Here is a 23,170-nt window from a genome sequence, read left to right on the forward strand (position 1 = left end):
GAGGCTGGGCGGTAGGTGCCGCCTGGGAGGGGGCAGGTGCCGCCCAGTCGGTGGGGCGGCAGGTGCCGCCCATGCTGGGCGGCAGGAGCCGCCGTGTCCGGCGGCCGGCGCCGCCGTAGCTGGTGGTGGCCACCATGTCTCGCTCCGGGAGCTTTTTTGGGAGTTTCCGACCTCCAAAAATCATTCTGGGACCGGTTCTGCGATCCTCGTGAAATTCCGGACGTTTCAAGTACCATATTGACATATTTCCAATAAATGTCCAAAATGGCCTCCGGTCCGGCCGGACTGTTTGCACAGTTGCTGCAGCAAAGTCAAAGTTACTGTAGCAAAGTCAAACTAATTGGCATGGCACTGTAGCAGCGTGTTTTCCTCCATCTAAAGAGTTTCACATGCCACCAACAACATGAGAAGCCTCAAAATTTGAGTATTCACAGTTGCCCCCCACTGGCTATCATAAAAATGATTTATGAGAGCTAGTGGTTGTCTGATGGAGCAAATTTTGAAGGCGAAAACTCGGACCTTGGGCCAAATTGGGATTGTGGGGCCTTGGTCTGAGTTGTGAATTTTCGGACCCTAGGCCGAGTTTTGAATTTCGGGCCTTAGGCCGAATTGTGAGTTTTCAGGCCTCTGCGACCGAATGTGATTTTTCGGGCATCTGCGGCCTGAATGTGATTTTTTCGGGCCTCTGGGCCTGAATGTGATTTTTCGGGCCTCTGGGCTGAATGTGATTTTTCGGGCCTCTGGGGCCTGAATTGTGATTTTCGGGCCTCTTGGCCTGAATGTGATTTCGGGCCTCTTGGCCTGAATGTGATTTCGGGCCTCTGGGGCCTGAATTGTGATTTTTCGGGCCTCTGGGGCCTGATTGTGATTTTCGGGCCTCTGGCCTGAATGTGATTTCGGGCCTCTGGGGCCTGAATTGTGATTTTCGGGCCTGGGCCTGAATTGTGATTTTCGGGCCTCTGTGGCCTGAATGTGATTTTCGGGCCTCTGGGGCCTGAATGTGATTTTTCGGGCCTCTGGGCCTGAATTGTGATTTTTCGGGCCTCTGGGGCCTGAATGTGATTTCGGGCCTCTGGGGCCTGAATGTGATTTCGGGCCTCTGGGCCTGAATGTGATTTTTCGGGCCTCTGGGCCTGATTGTGATTTTCGGGCCCTTGGCCTGAATGTGATTTCGGGCCTCTGTGGCCTGAATGTGATTTTCGGGCCTTGGGCCTGAATGTGATTTCGGGCCTCTGGGGCCTGAATGTGATTTTCGGGCCTCTGGGGCCTGAATTGTGATTTTCGGGCCTCTGGCCTGAATGTGATTTTCGGGCCTCTGGGCCTGAATTGTGATTTTTCGGGCCACTGCGGCCTGAATGTGATTTTTTTCGTTTTCGGGCCACTGGGGCCTGGATGTGATTTTCGGGCCTCTGGGGCCTGAATGTGATTTTGGGGGGCCTTTGCTGGATGGCGGATGCTGCCGCCGTCATTCGGTGGCAATTCGGCGGCTGCTGCCGCCATCATTCGGTGGCTGCTGCCGCCCTCATTCGGTGCATTTTCTCCTATAAAAGCTTGTTCTTTGTTTCGACTCTTCACTCATTCCTTATCTTCTCTCTTCTCCTTTTCTCTCCGTGTTTATCTTTTCTAAAGAATGAATCCTTCTTTCAATCATAGCATGCACAGCTGGGCTAGGAGTCTCTCCAAAGTTGAAAAGATCAACTTGAAAAGGTATGGCCTCTCTCCTATCATTACCCTTAGGGGGGTAGTGATCGACTGGAACTTTTTATGGGCCTGCATCAGACTCTGGGACCCTGAGGCCCACGTTTTTCGGTTCGGGGCCATGATGGAGGAGATGTGTCCTCTTTTCGAGGAGTTTTGTGCTATCATAGGGTGTGACCCTAATGCCCCTTTAGTCAGGCATGAGGTTAAAGTTGGGTATGTTCGGTCATTTGAAAATTTATTTCAATTCAGCCGGCCACAAGCTAAGGCCATGATTGTTGACGACCAGAAGGCGATTCTGATGCCCCTGATTGATGAATTTTCAGAGGTCCGTTTGGATGACCCAGACCGGATGAGGCTTAGGATGCGGGCCTTTGTATTTTGCTTATTATCTGGTTTCTTGTTTAACAAGGATCCAGGCTTCGAGGATTTTGTCCTATGATTCGACAAATGGAGGACATGGGTTGCATTGGTGGCATTGTGCTAGCAGAAACCATCAGGAGCCTTGACAGAGCTGCTCTAGGCTTCGAGGACTGGACAGTTTCCCCGATTATACTTCAGGTATTTTCCTCTCATCTTTTTTTTTTTTCCTTGGTTCATCCCTTTGTAATAGAAAGGATCCATTACTCAGGTTTGGTTGAAGGACCACCTTCAAGTGGTTGCTGCTCCTACCCGTTTGCCTTACAACCCTTCTCAGTATCGTATGCGGAGGATTCTGATCACATACCCGTCTGCTGATGCATGGACTTCATGGCTAATGGAATTGGGTCCAAACGAGGTGTTGTGGTTCGTACCTTGGTATGATATCAACCGGTTTATTCAGGTTAGCTTCCGCCATACTCAGGTTTACCTGTTGGGCCTTACACATTGCACCTGGTACTGTGCTTCGCGCGTTCTGAGACAGATGGGGATAGATCAGACTGTTTCGACCATGGATGATTCTTTAGCTGATTCAGCCATCACTCCGGGAGTTACCCGAGCCGTTCTTAGGGCATGGGTTAGAGACCATTACATGGTTAGGCCCTTACCAATCCTGCTGGTATTCATACTTCTCCTGAATATCGGACCTGGTTCATGACCGTTGTCTGGCCAGTGGAAAAGCCAAGGAGGAACGCATTGCTGAGTGCACTCGAGGGTTGGACTCAGGCTGACGCTGGTGATGGGATTAGGACTGATGAGGAGATCATGTTGGCTCCTCGGACAGGCGAGGCTGGAGGGAGTTCAACAACTGGGGATGACTCGGAGGACGTTGCCCCACGGAGGCGACGGGGTACCTAGACTCTAATAGGCTTTTGGACTTTTGGTGTTTTGGCTTTGTTTGAACTCTTTTGTCTTTTACTTGGGACTTTGGGTGTGGATTTTGGTGTTTTAGCATTGGATTTTTGGATTTGGACTTTATTATTTATTTTTCTTGGTCTCTTTAGTTTTCTGCTTGACTTTGGACTGTTTGACTTTATTGCTTTCAATTGGGCATGTCATTTGACTTTTAAGCTTTCCAAGCATTTTCCAACTTCATTTATTCAAGCTCTGATTTTTGCCTAAGCCGCCCTCTCGGGTTTTCAACTTAGCGAGCTACCCATTTTTTCCTAAGCCGCCCTTTTCGGGTTTTCAACTTAGCGGGCCCTGATTTTTGCCTAAGCCGCCCTTTCGGGTTTTCAACTTAGCGGGTTTTTTTTTTATTATTATTATTTTATTTTTATCCCTTTTTTTTTTATTATTGTTATTATTATTATTATTTTTTTCATTGTTGGCAAAGAGGAAAGAATTATGGAATGATTTTCATTAATGTTTAGACCGTACCCAATGAGGGTTGCCTACATATCTCCGATACATAATTTCTTTTTTCCAAAGAGAATCAGGTCTAGTGTAGTTCATTTTACATTATGCAATGCTTATTATACAAAATATCTTTTTAACTGATCTAAATTACATGGATTCGTGAATTCCAAACCATCTAAATCAGTCAAGATGACGGCTCCGCCGGACAATACTTTCTTCAACACATAGGGTCCAGCCCAATGAGGACGAAACTTCCCACGTGGGTCTATGATTGGCTGTCTAATCTCCTTCAGGACCAAACAACCTTCTTCCAGCTTCCGGTCTTTGACCCTCTTATCAAAATGCCGTGCCATTCTTCTTTGGTAGACTTGAGTTTGGTGGATTGCTTGCAATCGCTTTTCATCCATACCCAAAAGTTGCAAGTGATAATTCTTAGCCCAATCTGCTTCGTTGATCTGGCTTTCCTGAATAATCCTTGCCGACTGAACTTCCAGCTCAATAGGCAATATTGCTTCCATACCATGTACCAAAGAATACGGAGTTGCTCCGGTGGGCGTTCTGATTGAAGTCCTATATCCCCATAGGGCATTCGGTAACTGTTCGTGCCAAGCTTTGTGCTTTTTAACAGTCTCCTGCAAAATGACTTTTATAGCCTTATTCGCAGCTTCTACAGCCCCGTTTGCTTGTGGACGATAGGGTGAGGACTTATGATGTTGAATTTTCTTTTGCTTCAGCAGGTCAGAAAATTCACTTTGAAAGTGAGACCCATTATCCGTGATGATCTCGAACGGTGTTCCATACCGACAAAGGATGTTAGTACGGACAAACTGTGCTGCCTTCTTGGCATTTAAAACTGAATAAGAGGCTGCCTCGATCCACTTAGTGAAATAATCTACAGCAACCAGGATGAATTGATGGCCGTTAGAGGCCTTCGGGTGGATTTTTCCGATCACGTCTATGCCCCAAGTTGCGAAAGGCCATGGTGAAGCAATAGGATTCAAATTGACCGGAGGTTGTCTTTGCAGCTTAGCAAAAATTTGACATTTGTGACACTTCTGCGCGTGCCTCACGCAATTTGCATTCATGGTTGACCAGTAATTAACCAGGTTCATGATTTTCCGAGCCAAGGCTATCCCGTGCATGTGTGGACCAGACTCCCCATTATGTAGGGAATCCATGATGGTTTGAGCTTCTCCCTCATCAACGCATCTTAGGTGCAGGCCGTTCCAACTTCTCTTATACAGAACTCCCTCAGTGAGGAAATATCCGGATGCTAACTGTCACAATGTCCGTTGATCAGTTTTGGTAGATCCCTCCGGGTAGGCTTCATTCTGAAGATAATTCTGTATATCCCAATACCAGGGCTTGTCATCGACCAAATTCATGATATGTGCTGGCTGTTTCTGTAGCCGCACTGTCAGAGGTCGAACGACTCGGTCTCCTTCTACATTGACCATGGAGGCTAAAGTAGCCAGAGCATCTGCGAACTGATTTTTTGGCTCGCGGCAAGTAGTGGAAGGATAAATCCTCAAATTGCTGAGCCAATTCGTCCAAGCGTCGTAGGTAAGGAACCAAACGCTCTTCTTTAATTTTCCATTTCCTTAAAGCTTGGGAGACTATTAAGTTAGAATCTTCGAAACCTTGAGGACTTTTATCTCTTTTCCTAGGGCTGCTTCTAACCCCTTTATGCAAGCTTCATACTCGGCTTCATTGTTAGTGCAGTCGAAATCTAATTTGACGGTGATAGGAATGTATTCTCCACAAGGAGTTTTGAATACAACTCCAACCCCATTTCCATGGTAGTTCGAAGCTCCATCAAAGTACATTTCCCAGACTTCACTTTCCAAGTTCACCAAGTCTTCATCAGGAAATTCTACCTCCGGCATTTGTTCTTCGACCGGTAATTCTGCTAGTTGATCAACCAAGGCTCCGCCTTTCACCGCCTTTCGTTGTACAAATTTTAAATCATAAGCTGCGAGCACCGACACCCACTTAGCCATTTTACAGTCAAGAACCGGCCTCTCCATAAGGAATTTCAAGGGGTTCGATTCAGAAAAGACGTAGGTGGTGTAAGACGAGAGGTAGTGCTGCAGTTTTGTACAGGCCCTTACCAGAGCAAAACACAACTTCTCTATCTTATTGTATTTTAGCTCAGATTCTAGCATCCTCTTGCTAAGGTAATACACGGACATTTTCTACCCTTGTATCTTCTGCTTGTTGAGCTAGCATTGCACCCATCGCTTCTTCTGTCACTGATAGGTACAACAGCAAAGGCTTTCCTAAGCCTTGGTGGCTGTAAGACTGGTGGGGATAACAGATATTGCTTGACTTGGTCGAAAGCTTTCTGACAATCCTCATTCCATTTTACGGCTACTCCTTTCCTGAGCAATTTGAAGATCGGACCACAAGTATTAGCCAATTGATTGATGAACCGGCTGATGTACTGTAGCCTTCCTAGGAAACCCCGAACTTCCTTTTCCGTCCTCGGTGCTGGTATTTCCATAACGGCTTTGGCTTTTGAAGGATCAATTTCTATGCCCTTCCGACTGACCATATGCCCCAGAAATACTCCGGATGTAGCTCCAAACAGACATTTTGCCGGGTTGAGTTTTAAATTGTACTTTCGAAGTCTAAGGAAGAACTTCTCAAGCGCTGTTGTATGTTCTTCAACTGTTTTTGATTTAACAACCATATCGTCCACGTACACTTCTACTTCTTCGTGAATCATGTCATGGAAGATGGTCGTCGCCATTCTTTGATAGGTTGCCCCGGCATTTTTGAGCCCAAAAGGCATGACCCTGTAGCAGTAGGTTCCCCACTCCGTGATGAATGCCGTTTTCTCTTTGTCTGGCACATGCATCATTATTTTGGTTGTACCCGACAGCAAGATCGGTCAAGGAGACCATCTCGTGTCCCGCCATTCGGTCTACCAACAAGTCGATATGCGGCAGGGGGAAGTCGTCCTTCGGACATGCTCTATTCAAATCCCGATAGTCCACACACATTCTGACTTTGCCATCTTTCTTCGGCACTGGCACAATATTTGCTAACCATGTCGGGTAGGCAATGGGTTCTATGAATCTGTTCTCCAGTTGCTTGGCTACCTCCTCCTTGATTTTCAAGGACCATTCGGTCTTCAGCCTTCTTAGCCTCTGCTTCACTGGCTTAGCCTCGGGATATACTGGAATCTTGTGCACCACTATTGCTGGGTCAATTCCCGTGATGTCACTTGCCTTCCACATGAAACACTCGGCAAACTTCCTCAAGCATTCACTGACCTGTCCCTTGTTCACACAGTCAAATGCAATGTATGTATGTTCATTTTCTTCTTTGCCAATTATTATTTTTTCTTTTTCATTTTTTATTTCATTTATATGATTATTTTTGCTTGGAAATGCTTGGAAAGATAGACACGCGGGGTAGTCAATAATTTGCAAGCCTTTATTGATCATGACAGAATCGTCTTCAAAGGTTACATCAAATTTGAAATCTGGATTTTCAAAATCCGACACAGATGACTCAGGAATGGAACTGGACTCTGACTCGGTTTCAGACTCGGGGTCAGACTCAGACTCAATACAAGACTTGATTATAGATTTTGACTCTAGGTTTGACTCGGGAGGGGGTTTATCAGCAGTGCGCTCCTCCTCGGCATACCAATTGGTGAGAGGGCCTTCGTTCGGCTTGATCAGGCTCAGCAGATCTTGGTCCCCATCATTTCCTGTGATAACTGCAATTTCGTCAAGGAGACTAGGTTGCATGAAGTCTTCCACTTCGAGTTCGGTTGTTACCTCTTCGGATAAGTCATTCAAGTCCAGGACACAGGTGTCATTCATTTCTAGGAATAGCTCGAAAGGATCGATCAATTCCTGGTCAGAAATAATAGCATTTACCCCGTGATTTGGTAAGGGATTAGTGCTAATGTTTGACTCACTTCTTGGGGTGATTGAACCATCGTCTACCAGGTCTTGGATGCGGTTCTTAAGCGTCCAGCACGCTTCAGTCTCGTGCCCATGACCTTGATGATATTCACAGTATTCATTGGTTCGGTAGTTTCTTGGTAAAGGGTAGGGTGGCGGCCTTGCTTCCAAGGGCTTGATGTAGTTGGCCTTAACAGCCTCTCGGAAAACCAAAAGGATTGGCATCCCGAGATCAGTATATGTCCTTCTTGACCGATTGCCATTTCTCATATTGCCCACACGTAAAGGATTCGTGGGGGTGATGCTTGCCATTTCATGGACTTTGCCAGCTTGGCTAGGCTTCTCGTATTTTGAGGAACCCGAGTCTTCTTTCAGTTGACCCATTTGAATCAAATCTTCTACCTTCGTAGCAGTGGCAATGAGCGACTGGAATGTTGGTAGGTACTGGGTTTGTAGTTGCTGTTGGTAGACTGGTTGTAGGTTCTTTATTATAATGTCCACCTGTTCTTGTTCAGAAGGCCGGTTGATCATTTGAGCGACCTTGGTCCTTTGCCTCGAGGGAAAAGGTTCATTGTTTTTCTATTTGGTGGTGTCCAGTTTTTTTCTCATTTTCTGAGCTTCCGGCTCAGAAGTAGACATGTCATCCAGGTTAAGGGTAGGATTTGTCGGTTCTGCGGCAGGTCCTTGATTGGAAGCAGCAGGTCCACTTTCCTCACCGGAAGCCCCACTTCCATTACCATTACCCAATTCAGCTATCAGGGCAATCCTTTGGGCAGCCAATGCCTCATTCATTCTGGCCTCCATTCTGGCCTCGAGTTGTTCTATAAGGTTTTTGATGTCAGAAAGTGATGCCATTGGTGCAGTTGAGATTGGTGAGGTCGGTGATAGCACAGTAGGTGTGGTTGGCACTAATGTTGGCACTTGAACAGGGGGTACCTGTAAGTATGAGGGTAACTGGATTAAGGGTATAGTAGTATCAGGGTAGCTGATATGAGAGAGAATGACTCTTTGTCCAACTATGCATGACTGACAAACAGAAGGATATTTTTGTGTCCCTCCACTCTCTTCTCTCTCTTTTTTTTTTTTTAATGCTTATGGTATGTCATGAATGCGCACAACAACACATCATAATTTATTTTAATGAGATGATTCGTACCATTGGGTGCATATAGTCCTAAAGGATAGGTTCTATAGGCTATGACACAAATAGAGAATCGGCTTATTAAGGGACCCTTGAACCTTGAGTATGGATATACCTAACCACATGTGAAACAAGGAGTTTCGCGTGGGTCCAACGGTACGCATACCCATGTGCCACCTCCAAAAGGATTAGAGATGGTTTGCGGTAACAGGGAGGACGCTTTGGCTGTCCGTCGGCATAATCAAAGAGACCTGCCGATTAGCGCTACTTGCTATCCAGACTCAGAAGTTTGAATAGAAGGAGAAGAAATTCATTTGAAATTCATTTTTTATGCAATGGAGAAAAGGATTCCCAATCGTGCAAATAAATCAACAAGTTTTAATGTCTTAATCACATTTTTCAATTAAGTCCGAGTTTATCAAGTATTCTTAAGGAAAGAACACTTGATTCGTATTAGGGTACCCTGCAAAACAAAGCACAATAAAATGATGCCTTAAAGAAAGGCCGGTTAGTTTTCACAACAATTGTAGTCCACTTTATGCAAATTAATTACATAAATCCCCAGTGAAGTCGCCAAACTGTGAACCCCTCCCCCAAATGTCATAAGCATGTGATGCATATGATGAATGAGAAGAAATACACGTGATGTGTGTGAGTCGCCACCTTGTTTAATTATTTTAGGGTAAACTAGGAAAAAACCCTAAGTGACTCCATTTTTAATTAACCTAGTTACTAGATTAATTATCCCAATGATTAAGGCACAATCTACGAACCCGAGATGGATCCCGAGACTATGTCATGCCGATAAACTAACCAAGGAATGAATGCTTTGCAAGGTAAATGATGGATTAATGAAATGTTTGAGTGATTTTGACTTGCCACCCGGGGTGAAATCCCAAACGTGCCTACGTACTTCCGTTTGAATGGAAGATCAAAGTCAACGTAGTTCGATAGGCCTCTTTTAGAGGGCTTTGAATGATATGCTTAATGCATGGGTGTGTGTATGCTTAGTGCATGATTTTGTGTATGCTTAGTGCATTTTTGTGTATGCTTTGTGCATTTTGTGTGTATGCTTTATGCATGATTGTGTGTATGCTTCGTGCATTTTGTGTGTATGCTTTATGCATGATTGTGTGTATGCTTCGTGCATGAGTATGTATGCTTTGTGCATGAGTGTGTATGCTTTGTGCATGAGTTTAGGCGTTTTGCCAAAAATTGATTGATTTTTAGGCATGTTGCCAAAAATGTTGATTTTAATGGCTTTTAGCCAAAATGATTTGATTTAGGCAATTGTTGCCAAAAATGTTGATTTTAGGCGATTTTCGCCAAAATGGTTGATTTTAAGGCCTTTGGCCAAAATGAGTTGATTTAGGCAATTAATTTACCAAAATGTTCGATTTAAGCGATTTGTCGCTAAAATGGTTGATTTTAGGCCTTTGGCCGAAAATTGGTTCATTTTAAGGCATTTTGCCAAAAATGTCGATTTTACGGCTTTGAGCCGAAAATGGTTGATTTTAAAGGCATTTTGCCAAAAATGTCGATTTTAAGCGATTTGTCGCTAAAATGATTGATTTTAGGCCTTTGGCCAAAAGGTGTTGTTTTAGGCAATTAGTTTGCCAAAATGTGCGATTTAGGCGATTGTCGCCAAAATGGTTGATTTTGAGGCCTTTGGCCAAAATGGTTCAATTCTACGACTTTTAGTCGAAAAAGATTGATTTTAAGGCGTTTCGCCAAAATGGTTCGGTTTTACGACTTTTAGCCGAAAAAGGTTGATTTGTAGGCATTTTGCCAAAAAATGTTGATTTAGGCTTTTAGTCACAATTATTGATTAATTGGACTTAAGCCGGATTTGTTCGAAATAAGGCAGTTGAACCGTAGTTATTAATTAACTAGGCTCTTTTAGCCAATATTGTCGGATTTAAACTTTAATACCACGATTATTGATTAACCGGGCATTTAAGCTTAATCAAATTAATTTAAGACGGTTTATTTGTCTAAATGATGATGTGAATGCGTTTATGCAATTATAGAATTATTAAGAGTAGAAAAGAAGTATGCATGAAGTGCTAAAATTAAATAGGCAGAGTTTCGTTTACGTACCTGATTTAATCGTCGACCACTTCTTAACTCCAAGTTAAGCTCTTCGTTTAGGTATATTAATTAATTTTTAATTTTATTTAATTTTAGTGGTCAAATATCACAATAAAAAATGGCTGAAAATGGCCTATTTATAGGCCATTTTCGGGTCCTGGGCGGCAGGTGCCGCTTGGCTCGGCGGCAGGTGCCGCCCAGGAGGGCGGCAGGCCCCGCCCACGCTGGGCGAGGGGTGCCGCTCAGTCGGTGGGGCGGCAGGCCCCGCCTGGTCTGGGCGGCAGGTGCCGCCCAGGGGCGTGGGGGGGCCAGGCCCCGCCTGCGCGGGGCGACAGGCCCCGCGCGTGCTGGGCGGTACGCCTCGCCCACGCGGGGCGACAGGCCCCGCGTGCGCTGGGCGGCTGGCCCCGCCCGCGCGGGGCGACTGGCCTCGCCCGCGCGGACTGGGCAGCAGGCCTCGCGCGCGCTGGGCGGCAGGCCTCGCCCGCGCGGGGCGGCAGGCCTCGCCCGCGCTGGGCGGCAGGCCTTGCCCAGGAAGTGGGGCGGCTGCTGCCGCCGTGGCCGGTGTGGACACCGTGCCTCGTTCCGAGGGCCTTTTTGGGAGTTCCGGACCTCCGAAAAGTATTTCGGGACCTGTTCCGCGATCCTCGCGATATTCCGGACGTTTTAAGTACCATATTGACATATTTTCGGTGAACTTCCGAAATAGCCTCCGGTCCGGCCGGACTGTTTGCAGTCCGGGAAAACAGGCTTTCTGAGCCTCAAAATTTGGGTATTCACACTATAACCTCAGATTCTGAAGAATCAGAATCAAGATATAATTCGTGGATTTTATTTAACATTTCTTCATCTAAATGTAATTCATTTAACTTTTTATTAAATTTACAAAATTTTGAAGTATGTTCCTTTTTACCACAATTATAACAAGTTAAATCTTTATAAGAGGTTTTATTTGAATTTTTAGCTTGTTGCTTTCTTTTAGACTTCCTATGGGGTTTATATTTTTCTTTAGAATAAAATTTATCTTGACTAGGTGTAGACCTGTATTGTCTTTTATGATATTTATTTTTATATTGTTTTTTAGATTTATGTGTTCGCAAGCATTTTCCATCACATTTTTATATTGTTTTTTAGTCTTCATTTTATGATATATGATAAAAGGTTTTGGCTTTGCCTACTGAACCCACGCCTACTGAACCCATGAGTAAGTCCCATGTGAGTGGCATCTAACGGGTATAACCAAGAAGGGTATAACCAGGTAGTCAAAAAATTTTATCGTATATTATAAAATGGATCCTTTCTTATGTAGATCGGCTAGTAGTAATAGATCTGAAGACTCCGATAACTCAGAAATTAAAAGAGTCATAAATAGAAATGAATTAATTTTGCAAGATTTTAGTAAAGCAATTGATGAATGGGAAATTCCTAAAGTTGATAAAGAACAAATTTATAAAGTTTCTAAATTTAATCTATTTAAAACAGATTATGTTATTAAAACCGAAGAAAGAGATTTTCAATTAAGTAAACCCTTTGAAAGGATAACTCTTTTGTCTTCTAAAACTTTGCAACATCATAAAAGTAAAAAATATAAATATATTCATATAGGATTAATTCAAGTAGGAATAAAACCTTTAACCAGAGAAGGATTAAATACTAGTATTCTTGCAGTAGTAAGAGATGCTAGATTTTTAAATTTTCAAGATTCTTTATTAGGATCAGTTGAAACTAGCTTAAGTGAAGGACCGATCTCCTTTGAGGTCTATCCAGATATGACTGTCTCATTAAATGATTTAAATATTTTAGAAAGTATAGTTTTAGAAATTAAAACTCATAATTATAAAATGAAGCAAGGATCTATTCCTATCGCTTTAATTTATAAAATTCATTATAAAGCTATGAATTCAGCCTTTGGAACTAAATATAAATTACAACCTAAAATTGGAGAAACGAGATTTCTACAGAGTGATTTGACTAAAACAAACACTGTAATCCCTAAAACTATTCAATGGAAAGATATTACTCTTCCAGATGAATGGATATTGGAAGGGGTTGTACCTCCTCCTGTTCCAGACCCAGTAAAACCAAATGTCAATTTACAAAAAATTGAACAATTTGAAGATGGTAAAGTAACATTAAAATTTAATCGTAGTCAAAGTATGAGGTATACAGGGTCATCTTCGTCTGTTACAACAGATGACAATGATAAACCTAGTTCCTCTATACCTTCTGTAATCTATGCTAAATATAAAGAACCTGAGCATAAACCTATTATTCAGACTTTGGTAAAACCTAGGTATTCCACTTCGGATATTCCAAATAAAATGAAAGGAGTTGATTATAGTCATTCTATCCCACGGGCAGTTTATAATCCTGTAGATAATTATGTTAATCAACAGTCCAACTTAGTAAATACATCTCCAGAATCACCAAAAGCTTCAGCTATAACTGAAAATGTTAGTGATATCAACAGAGAATTAAATGTCCTTAGTAAAGACGATATTGAAAAAAGTTTAATAAAAAAAATATCTAAAACTAGGAATTTAATAAGAATAAAAAAGATATTAAAAACTTATACTTTCGAAGAATTAAAATATGAATATTTAGATTATAAATTAAATAACTCAACTAAAATTAAATTTTTTGATTGGTATAACCTCATTAAGGAGAAACAATCTGATAAAAGTTTAAATCCGATCACTATTCGCGATAAAAGACCAGAATGGAGAGTAAATGAACAAACAATAAAAAGTGATTTTCCTCCTAAAACAATTAGTAGATTAAAACATCAAGATCATGAAATTATATGTGCACCATATAAAGTTGCTAGAGATAATGATACAAATAGTAAGATAATTGAACAAAATAATTTTAGTAATGCAAGTTTAATTTGTTTAAACTCACAATTAAAGCGAATAGAACATATGCTAGAAGATAAACCTTTAGTGTCAGAAACCATAAAAGGCAAAGAAACTGTAAAAACCCACATGTTTAAACCTTATCTCACTCAAGTAAACAAGAATTTGTAAATAAATTAAAAGATCAATTGAGTAAACTTGAGGTTCATTCAGCAACTACTCAACATGTAGCTCCTGACACTACTGAAGCCTCTAGAAATATAAACACTATAGAAGAAAACGCCAACTCTGATGACAGTGAACCTGACTCAGAAAATGCTAAACAATTTGAGTTAAATCCTATAAATCATCATAGAGAAATAGTAAATAGGGCACCAGACTTAGGCATTATTGATAAACCTAACACTATATCTCAATTTAAATATAATGCTTCAACAATCTATGAATGGAACATAGATGGTTTAAGTGAATATAATATATTAAGTATTTTGCAACAAATGACTATGGCTGCAAATGCTTATAAAACGCAGTCAATTATTTCTGATAAAGCTATTGCAGAAATCCTCATTGCTGGATTTACTGGACAACTTAAAGGTTGGTGGGACTATCATCTCACTGAACAACAACATTTAGAAATCCTCAATTCAATCCAAGTCAATGATGAAGGTGAACCTATATATGATGAAAATGGTGAAGTAATTCAGGATGCTGTGTCATCTTTAATTCTCACTATTTCACTTCATTTTATTGGGGATCCATCTCACTTAAAAGATAAAAATGCAGAATTACTTAGTAATTTAAAATGTAAACACTTAGGTAATTTTCAAGAATATAAAACTACTTTTCTAACTAGGTTAATGTTAAGGGAAGACTCTAATCAAAGCTTTTGGAAAGAAAAGTTTTTGGCTGGACTACCTTATTTCTTAGGAGAAAAAGTTAGGAACAATATTAAACAACAATATGGTCAACCTCTACCATACAGTAAATTAACTTATGGTCAATTAATTAGTATAATTCAAAAAGAAGGTTTGCAGATTTGTCATGACTTAAAACTTCAAAGAACAATAAAATATGAAATGCAGAAAACTAAAAAAGAATTAGGATAATTTTGTAAACAATTTGATTATAGTTTAAAATCTTCACAGAAATGTGATGGACAATGCTTGCGAACACATAAATCTAAAAAACAATATAAAAATAAATATCATAAAAGACAATACAGGTCTACACCTAGTCAAGATAAATTTTATTCTAAAGAAAAATATAAACCCCATAGGAAGTCTAAAAGAAAGCAACAAGCTAAAAATTCAAATAAAACCTCTTGTAAAGATTTAACTTGTTATAATTGTGGTAAAAAGGGACATACTTCAAAATTTTGTAAATTTAATAAAAAGTTAAATGAATTACATTTAGATGAAGAAATGTTAAATAAAATCCACGAATTATATCTTGATTCTGATTCTTCAGAATCTGAGGTTATAGAAAGTGAAAATCAAATTGATGAATTAGGTACAACAACTAGTTCATCTGATTATTCTATAAATATGTTAACTAAAGATCAAAGTACGCTTTTAGAAGTAGTAAATTCTATAGATGACCAAGACACTAAAGCTAAACTCCTTCAAAAACTCATTAAAAGTTTTGACGAAACCCAGATAGTAAAAGAAGATATAACTCTTAAAATTCAACATAATACTTATGATCTCACAACTATATTAAATAAAAATAAGCATAAAAAAGTAGAAGCAGAAAATTCCACTAGTAATTTAAAAAATGAAGTTAGAAATTTAAAGAAGGAAGTTAGTGAATTAAAACGACAATTTCAACTTCATGATAGACTAATAAAGGTATTAGAATCTCAACTTATTTCTAGTTTTTCTTCTGATGAAGCAGAACCAGATAAAGATGAAATAAATCAATTAGATGAAGATGTAGATAGTAATTTTCTAAACTTATTACAAGAAATAACTTCAAGAAAATATTTGGTAAAAATAAATATTCAGGTAAATGATTTTGTGATAGATACAATTGCACTGTTTGATACAGGTGCAGACTTAAACTGTATAAAATCAGATTTAATCCCTAAAAGATATTGGTCAAAAACTAATGAAAAACTAAGTACTGCAAATAAATCTAAATTAGAAATTATAGGTAAAACAGATGCACAAATAGTAAACCAAGGTTTAGAAATAAACACAGTATTTTTATTATCACCTCAAATAAATTATATGGTTATATTAGGAACCCCTTTTATCAATCTAATAACACCATATTCAGTTAAAGAGGATTGTATTAAATTTAAAATAAGAAATAGTACAGTTAATTTAGAATTCACTGAAAAACCTAAGAAAAAGCAATTAAATCTTTTAAAAGCTCATTCAATTAAAATATTAGAGATCAATTCTTTAATTAAATCTAGAGAAGAAGATTTAAAAGATGCACGAAATAATATGTGCTTAAACAAAATTAAACAACAATTAGAGACTAAAGAAATACAAGATAAAATCACAACATTAAAAGAATCTATAGAAAAGGAATTATGTGCAGATCATCCACATGCTTTTTGGGATCGTAAACAACACATAGTAGATTTACCATATGAAAAAGATTTTGATGAAAAAACTATTAAAACTAAAGCTAGACCAATTCAGATGAATCCTGAATTGATAGAACATTGTAAAAATGAAATTCAGGATTTACTCAATAAAAAATTAATATCTAAATCGAGAAGCCCATGGTCTTGTGCAACTTTTTATGTCAATAAAAATGCTGAAATAGAATGTGGTGTTCCGAGATTAGTAATAAATTATAAACCATTAAATACGGCTTTAAAATGGATTAGATATCCAATTCCTAATAAAAAAGATCTTCTAAAAAATTTATATAAAGCAAATATTTTCAGTAAATTTGATATGAAATCTGGATATTGGCAGATTCAAATTGATCCTAAGGATAGATATAAAACTGCATTTACAGTTCCATTTGGTCAATATGAATGGAATGTAATGCCTTTTGGACTAAAAAATGCTCCTTCTGAATTTCAGAGGATTATGAATGATATTTTTAATCCTTATTCTAAATTTTGTATTGTATATATTGATGATGTACTTATTTTTAGTACAACTCTTCATGAACATTTCACACACTTAAAAACATTTTGTATGGTAATTCGACAAAATGGTTTGGCCTTAAGTAAAACTAAAATGGACTTGTTTAAAACTAAAATCAGATTTTTGGGTCATTATATTGAGCAAGGTAAAATTCAACCCATAGAAAGAACTTTGGTATTTGGAGAAAAATTTCCAGATGAAATTACTAATAAACTCCAATTACAAAGGTTTCTTGGTTGTTTAAATTATGTCATTGATTTTTACCCTAATTTAAATTGTATGTTAAAATTATTGCATGATCGATTACGAAAAAATGCTAGTCCTTGGACGGATAAGCATACTCAAATAGTTCAAAAGATAAAATCTTTAGTAAAAGAAATACCTTATTTATATATTCCTAATCCTACAGCATTTAAAATTGTTGAAACTGATGCTTCGGATATAGGATATGGTGGTATTTTAAAGCAACAACTTGATAATAAAGAGCGTATAATCCAATATACTTCAGGACATTGGACTTCCGCTCAAGTTAATTATTCTACTATTAAAAAGGAAATTTTAAGTATAGTCATTTGTATAAACAAATTCCAATCTGATCTTTTAAATCAAAAATTTTTATTACGTATCGACTGCAAATCTGCTAAAGATGTTTTACAAAAAGATGTTCAAAATCTTGCCTCTAAACAAATTTTTGCACGATGGCAAGCATTATTAAGTATTTTTGATTTTGATATTGAATTCATTCCTGGTAATAAAAACAATATTCCAGACTTTCTTACTCGTGAATTCTTACAGAATAATGGGCAAGAAAAAGGATAAGGGAAAAGCCATTAAAGAAGAATCAGACTCACCCACTAAAGCTCTTTCTGAGCATTCTGAAGACCTCACTAAAACCCCAGCCTTAAACACTAAAACCTCTAAAGATCTTCAAAAATGGATTGAACAACTTAGTCAATCTCATGAAGTTTTAAAGGCATTGCAAGGTATAGCATCTTCTTCCATAGAGGATGCAGGTATGTCTTCTAAACTTAAAACGATCGTACCCGTTCATGGTACGGCTAGTCTGTCTCAAACGGTAGACAGTAAAGACTTATATATATATATATATATATATATATATATATATATATACATAGAGAGAGAGAGAGAGAGAGAGAGAACCTCTAGTGCAATCACAGCATCGAATATCCTTTGCTCCTCAACCAACTTTTCTGTCCAAATATCACCGTAAATGCTCCAAACACAATTTAAATGTTTCATCAACCATTGAACTTTAGCATGATGAGGTTTTTGAAAATTGAGCTTGAGTTGGTATTGTTTTATTGTTACTAGCATTATCTTATTTCCTAGTTTTCAGTATCACAATATGTTAGTTGGCATTTGTTGCTCGTGTTCATATTTTTAGGAATTCAGTTGCTATGTAAGCCTATAAAATGGGCACATCAATTTTAGATTAAGAGTACACAACTTTTGTTTTATTCTCTTCAAATTACTTTAGTTCTTGTGTTCTACTTTCTTCGTTCAGTCATCATTTAATCTTATTGTGCTGATTTTGCTCCAACAAATTGGTATTAGGGCTGCAGGTTCTGCTGCCCACCAAATGTTCGACAAAAGTTCTGTGAGAAGTTTCCATGGTTGAAATGGAAATTTGTGAATGTGTCTCAGTCCCTCATTCCTATCTTCAAAGGGGATTTTTATGAATTCTGGAGCATTAAGATGATGACTTTGTTAAAGTCTCAAGATCTTTGGGACCTTGTAGAAAATGGGTATGCTGACCTAAATGACGAAAATAGATTAAGAGAGAACCGAAAGAAGGACTCAAAGCCATTATTCTTTATCCAACAAGCAGTCCATGACTCAGTCTTTGTAAGGATCGCAACTATCACCACTTCAAACGCAACGTGGGGCATTGAAGAAAGAGTATCTAGGCTCATTGAAGGTAATTATGGTGAAACTTCAGGCCTTATGCCATAATTTTGAAACTATGTTTATGAAAAATAATGAGTCTATGCATGATTTTCTATTAAGAGTGATAGAAATTGTAAGTCACATGAGATATATGTTGAGAATCTTCCTGATAAACTTGTTGAAAAAGTTTTGAGGAGTTTAACTCCTAAATATGATCATGTTACTGCTGCCATTGAAGAGTCAAAAGATCTTTCTATTTGTTCTTTTGATGAACTATAAAAGGTTCTTTACAAGCACATGAAGCTAAACTCAATAGGTTACCTAAAAGAGGTGAGGAAAAGGCACTTCAAGTGAAGGGCGAAGCAACTTCTCATAATACTGGTTCTGGAAAAGCAACTAATAGAGGAGGCTATCATGGTAGAGGAAGGGGAGGTCGTAGATCCTATGGGCAACCTGATAGAGGGCAATCCTCTAACGAACATAAGCATAACAAAAGCAATATTCAATGCAACTACTGCAAAAATTTTGGGCATGTGAAGGCAGAATGCTGGAAACTACTACAAAAGCAAGACAAGCAAGCAAGTTATGCTATGGAGGAGAAGGAGGAAGAAACCCTGTTCATGGCTTTTGATGATGGACATACTGTGCCGATTGCAAGTGAAGTCTGGTACCTAGACAGTAGCTGTTCAAGCCATATGACAGGGCTAAAATCTGCATTTAAAGAGCTTGATGAGTCCCACACCATAAGAGTTCGACTTGGAAACTACAAGCTACTTCAAGCCAAAGGCAAAGGCACTGTTGGAATTACTACTAGCACTGGTAATATCAAGCTTCTCCATGATGTATTTTATGTTCCTAATTTGTCACATAGCTTGTTGAGTGTTGGGCAATTAGCGAAAAGTGGGTATTCTGTGTTTTTGATGATGATGCTTGCATAATTACACACAAAAAGTGAGGGTAGACTTTAGTTTATGTCAAAATGACTGAAAACAAGATGTTCCCACTAGAAATCAATGCTGTTGATAGTCTTGTAATGGTTGCTAGTAGTCAAAATAATGAATCAATGTTGTGGCATTTACGGTATGGGCATTTAAACATTAAAGGGCTAAAGTTGTTAAGTCAAAGTGAAATGGTTTATGGGCTACTAAAAATAGAGTCTATAGAAGTTTGTGAAGGGCGTATTTATAAGAAACAAAGTAGGAGGTTATTTCTTATAGGAAACTCTTGGAGAGCATCAAGTCATCTTAAATTAATACATGCCGACTTGTGTGGACCTATGAGCATTGAGTCACATGGTGGTTGTAGATATTTTTTAATGTTTACTGATGAATTCAGCTGCATGAGTTGGGTGAACTTCTTGAAGTGTAAGTTAGAAACATTTGAAATCTTTTGGAAGTTTAAGGCACTAGTTAGAAGCAAAGCGGAGGCAACATAAAAACTCTTTGCACAGACAGGGGTGGTGAGTTTTTATCTAATGTATTTAATGATTTCTGTGAAGAAAATGGTATCCGTAGGAATTTGACAACCCCTTATACACCTGAGCAAAACGGTGTTGCTAAGCGGGGGAATCACACCGTTGTTGAAATGGCTAGAAGCTTACTACAAGCAAAGGGACTACCAAAAATCTTTTGGGCTGAAGCAGTCACAACGGCTGTATATTTGCTTAATATTTCATGTACAAAAGTTGTTTAGAATCTTACTTTGTATGAAGCTTGGATAGGTATGAAGCCACGAGTAAGCCACTTAAAAGTCTTTAAGTGTATATCCTATGCTTTAGTTGATTCACAAAATCGATAAAAATTGGACAGCAAATCTATAAAATGCATTTTTGTTGGTTATTCTTTACAATGCAAAGCATAAAGGCTATATAACCCTTTAAATGGCAAGATAACTGTAAGCAGGAATGTAGTGTTTGATGAAAGTTCAAGCTAGAATTGGGATGAAAATGCTGGAAATTCAGCAATTGTAATTTCATTTGATGCTGAAGATCCAATCATCGAAGCAATTGGTGCGTCACCTACAAATTCTACTCCATCAACACCACAAACTGGCGGCTCCTTGTCTTCTTCTATGAATGGAAGTGAATCATCATCAACGAGTGATTCCTCTACTGAAAGTACACCACCAAGAAAATTCAGATCACTTCAAGAGATCTATGACTCCACCAATGCCTTGTTTGTAGCTAAACCAGCCAGTTTTGAAGAGGCAAATAAGCAAGAGGAATGGTGCAAGGCAATGAAGAGTGAGCTAGCAGCTATTGAAAAGAATGAAACGTGGGAGTTAGTAGACTTACCGGATGGAAAACATGCTATTGGTCTCAAATGGATCTTTAAGACCAAGTATCATGCTGATTGTAGCATTCAGAAGCATAAGGCAAGACTCGTGGCAAGATATTCATAGCAACAAGGTATAGATTTTGAGGAGACCTTTTCTCTAGTTGCTCGATTTGAAACTGTAAGACTTTTTTTAGCCTTGGCTGCACAATTTAATTGGCTAGTTTATCAATTTAATGTTAAGTCTGCTTTTTTAAATGGGGATTTGGAGGAAGAAGTTTATGTTTCCAGCCTGATGGTTTCATAACTAAAGGCAAGGAAGAGAAAGTATATAAGCTGAAGAAAGCACTCTATGGGCTGAAACAAGCCCCATGTGCTTGGTATAATAAAATTAACACTGACTTTCAGCAAAATGGCTTTGAGAAGAGCAAAAATGAGCCAACGCTCTACTTGAAGAGGAAAGGTCCAGGTCAGTTTATTATTATTTGGCTGTATGTTGATGATATAATTTACATGGGTTCAAGTCAATCCCTTGTTGTTAATTTCAAAGAGAGTATGATGAACAGTTTTGAAATGACTGACTTGGATTTGTTGCATTATTTTCTTGGGTTGGAAGTGTATCAAACAAGTGGTGCATTTTTATTTCACAAAGAAAATTTGCTACTGATCTCCTTAAGAAATTTTACATGTCTGATTGTAAAGTAGCTACCACAGCCATGAATATGAATGAAAAACTTCAAGTTGAAGATGGTACGGGAAAAGAAGATGCAAGTCGCTATAGAAGTTTAATGGGAGGTCTTATTTATCTCACTCACACTAGACTAGATACACATTTTTTGTTGGTATTGTTTCCAGGTTCATGCACCCTCCTACAAATCATCACTTTGGAGCATCTAAAAGAATCCTACGATACATTGCTGGAACTGTGACGTTTGGAATTGGGTACTCTCAAAAATCTGATTGCAGGTTGCTTGGCTATACGGATAGTGACTGGGGAGGTTGTTTGGATGATAGAAGGAGCACTTTAGGAAATGTTTTTTTCCTTAGGTCTGGTGCTGTCTCATGGAGTTTAAAGAACCAAGAATCAATGACTCTTTCTTCATTAGAGGTAGAATATATTGCTGCCACCTCCTCCGCATGTCAAGCAATATGGTTACAAAGATTACTTGCTGATTTCGGTCAAGAACATAAGGTTGTGACAGAAATTTTTTATGACAATGATGCTGCAATTGCTATGATAAAAAATCCAGCATTTCATGGAAGGACTAAACGCATAGATCTTCACCATCACTTCATCCGTGATTTGGTTACCAATGGTGAAATTTGTCTCAAATATTGCATTACACATGAACAGGTGGCTGATATTCTGACGAAGGCTCTCTCCTCTGACAAGCATGCTTACTTTAGATCTCAGCTCAGTGTTTGTAACTTTGAATAAAGGGGGGATTGATGAGTTTATTCAAAATTGAGCTTGACTTGGTATTATTTTATCATTACTAGCATTATCTTATTTCATAGTTTTTAGTATCACAATCTGTTAGTTTCATTTGTTGGTCATGTTCATATTTTTAGGAATTTAGTTGCTATGTAAGCCTATAAAATGGGCACATCAATTTCAGATTAAGTGTACACAACTGTTGTTTTATTCTCTTCAAATTACTCTATTTCTTGTGTTCTGCTTTCTTTGTTCAGTCATAATATTGCATTACACATGAACAGGTGGCTGATATTCTGATGAAGGCTCTCTCCTCTGACAAGCATGCTTACTTTAGATCTCAGCTCAGTGTTTGTAACTTTGAATAAAGGGGGGATTGATGAGGTTATTCAAAATTGAGCTTGACTTGGTATTATTTTATTATTACTAGCATTATCTTATTTCATAGTTTTCAGTATCACAATCTGTTAGTTGGCATTTGTTGGTCGTGTTCATATTTTTAGGAATTCAGTTACTATGTAAGCTTATAAAATGGGCAATCAATTTCAGATTAAGAGTACACAGCTTTTGTTTTATTCTCTTCAAATTACTCTGGTTCTTGTGTTCTGCTTTCTTTGTTCAGTCATCATTTTATCTTATTATGCTGATTTTGCTCCAACATAGCATTGAACTACATTATATTTCCAAATCAAAAACTTTAATGAAAAGATCCTACTTATAAATAATATACAGAAGACAATTACGAGTGGAACTTCCAAGAAACATATGATATAGTTATTGTAAATGTAATATCAAAGCATGTGAATAACGTGATTCCCAAACTAGGACATCCACAAAGAGGGGCAAATACAGAGTAACTACACTATGTAGAGATGATTCAAAAGCAATATCTATATTGGGTGGAGCAAATTAGCAGGACCAAAACAATGGCAATTTTGAATATATAAGAGAACAAAATTG

Source organism: Jatropha curcas, chromosome 7, assembly GCF_041381405.1.
Source record: "Jatropha curcas cultivar XTBG-Jc1 chromosome 7, XTBG_Jcur_1.0, whole genome shotgun sequence".
Taxonomy (NCBI): domain Eukaryota; kingdom Viridiplantae; phylum Streptophyta; class Magnoliopsida; order Malpighiales; family Euphorbiaceae; genus Jatropha; species Jatropha curcas.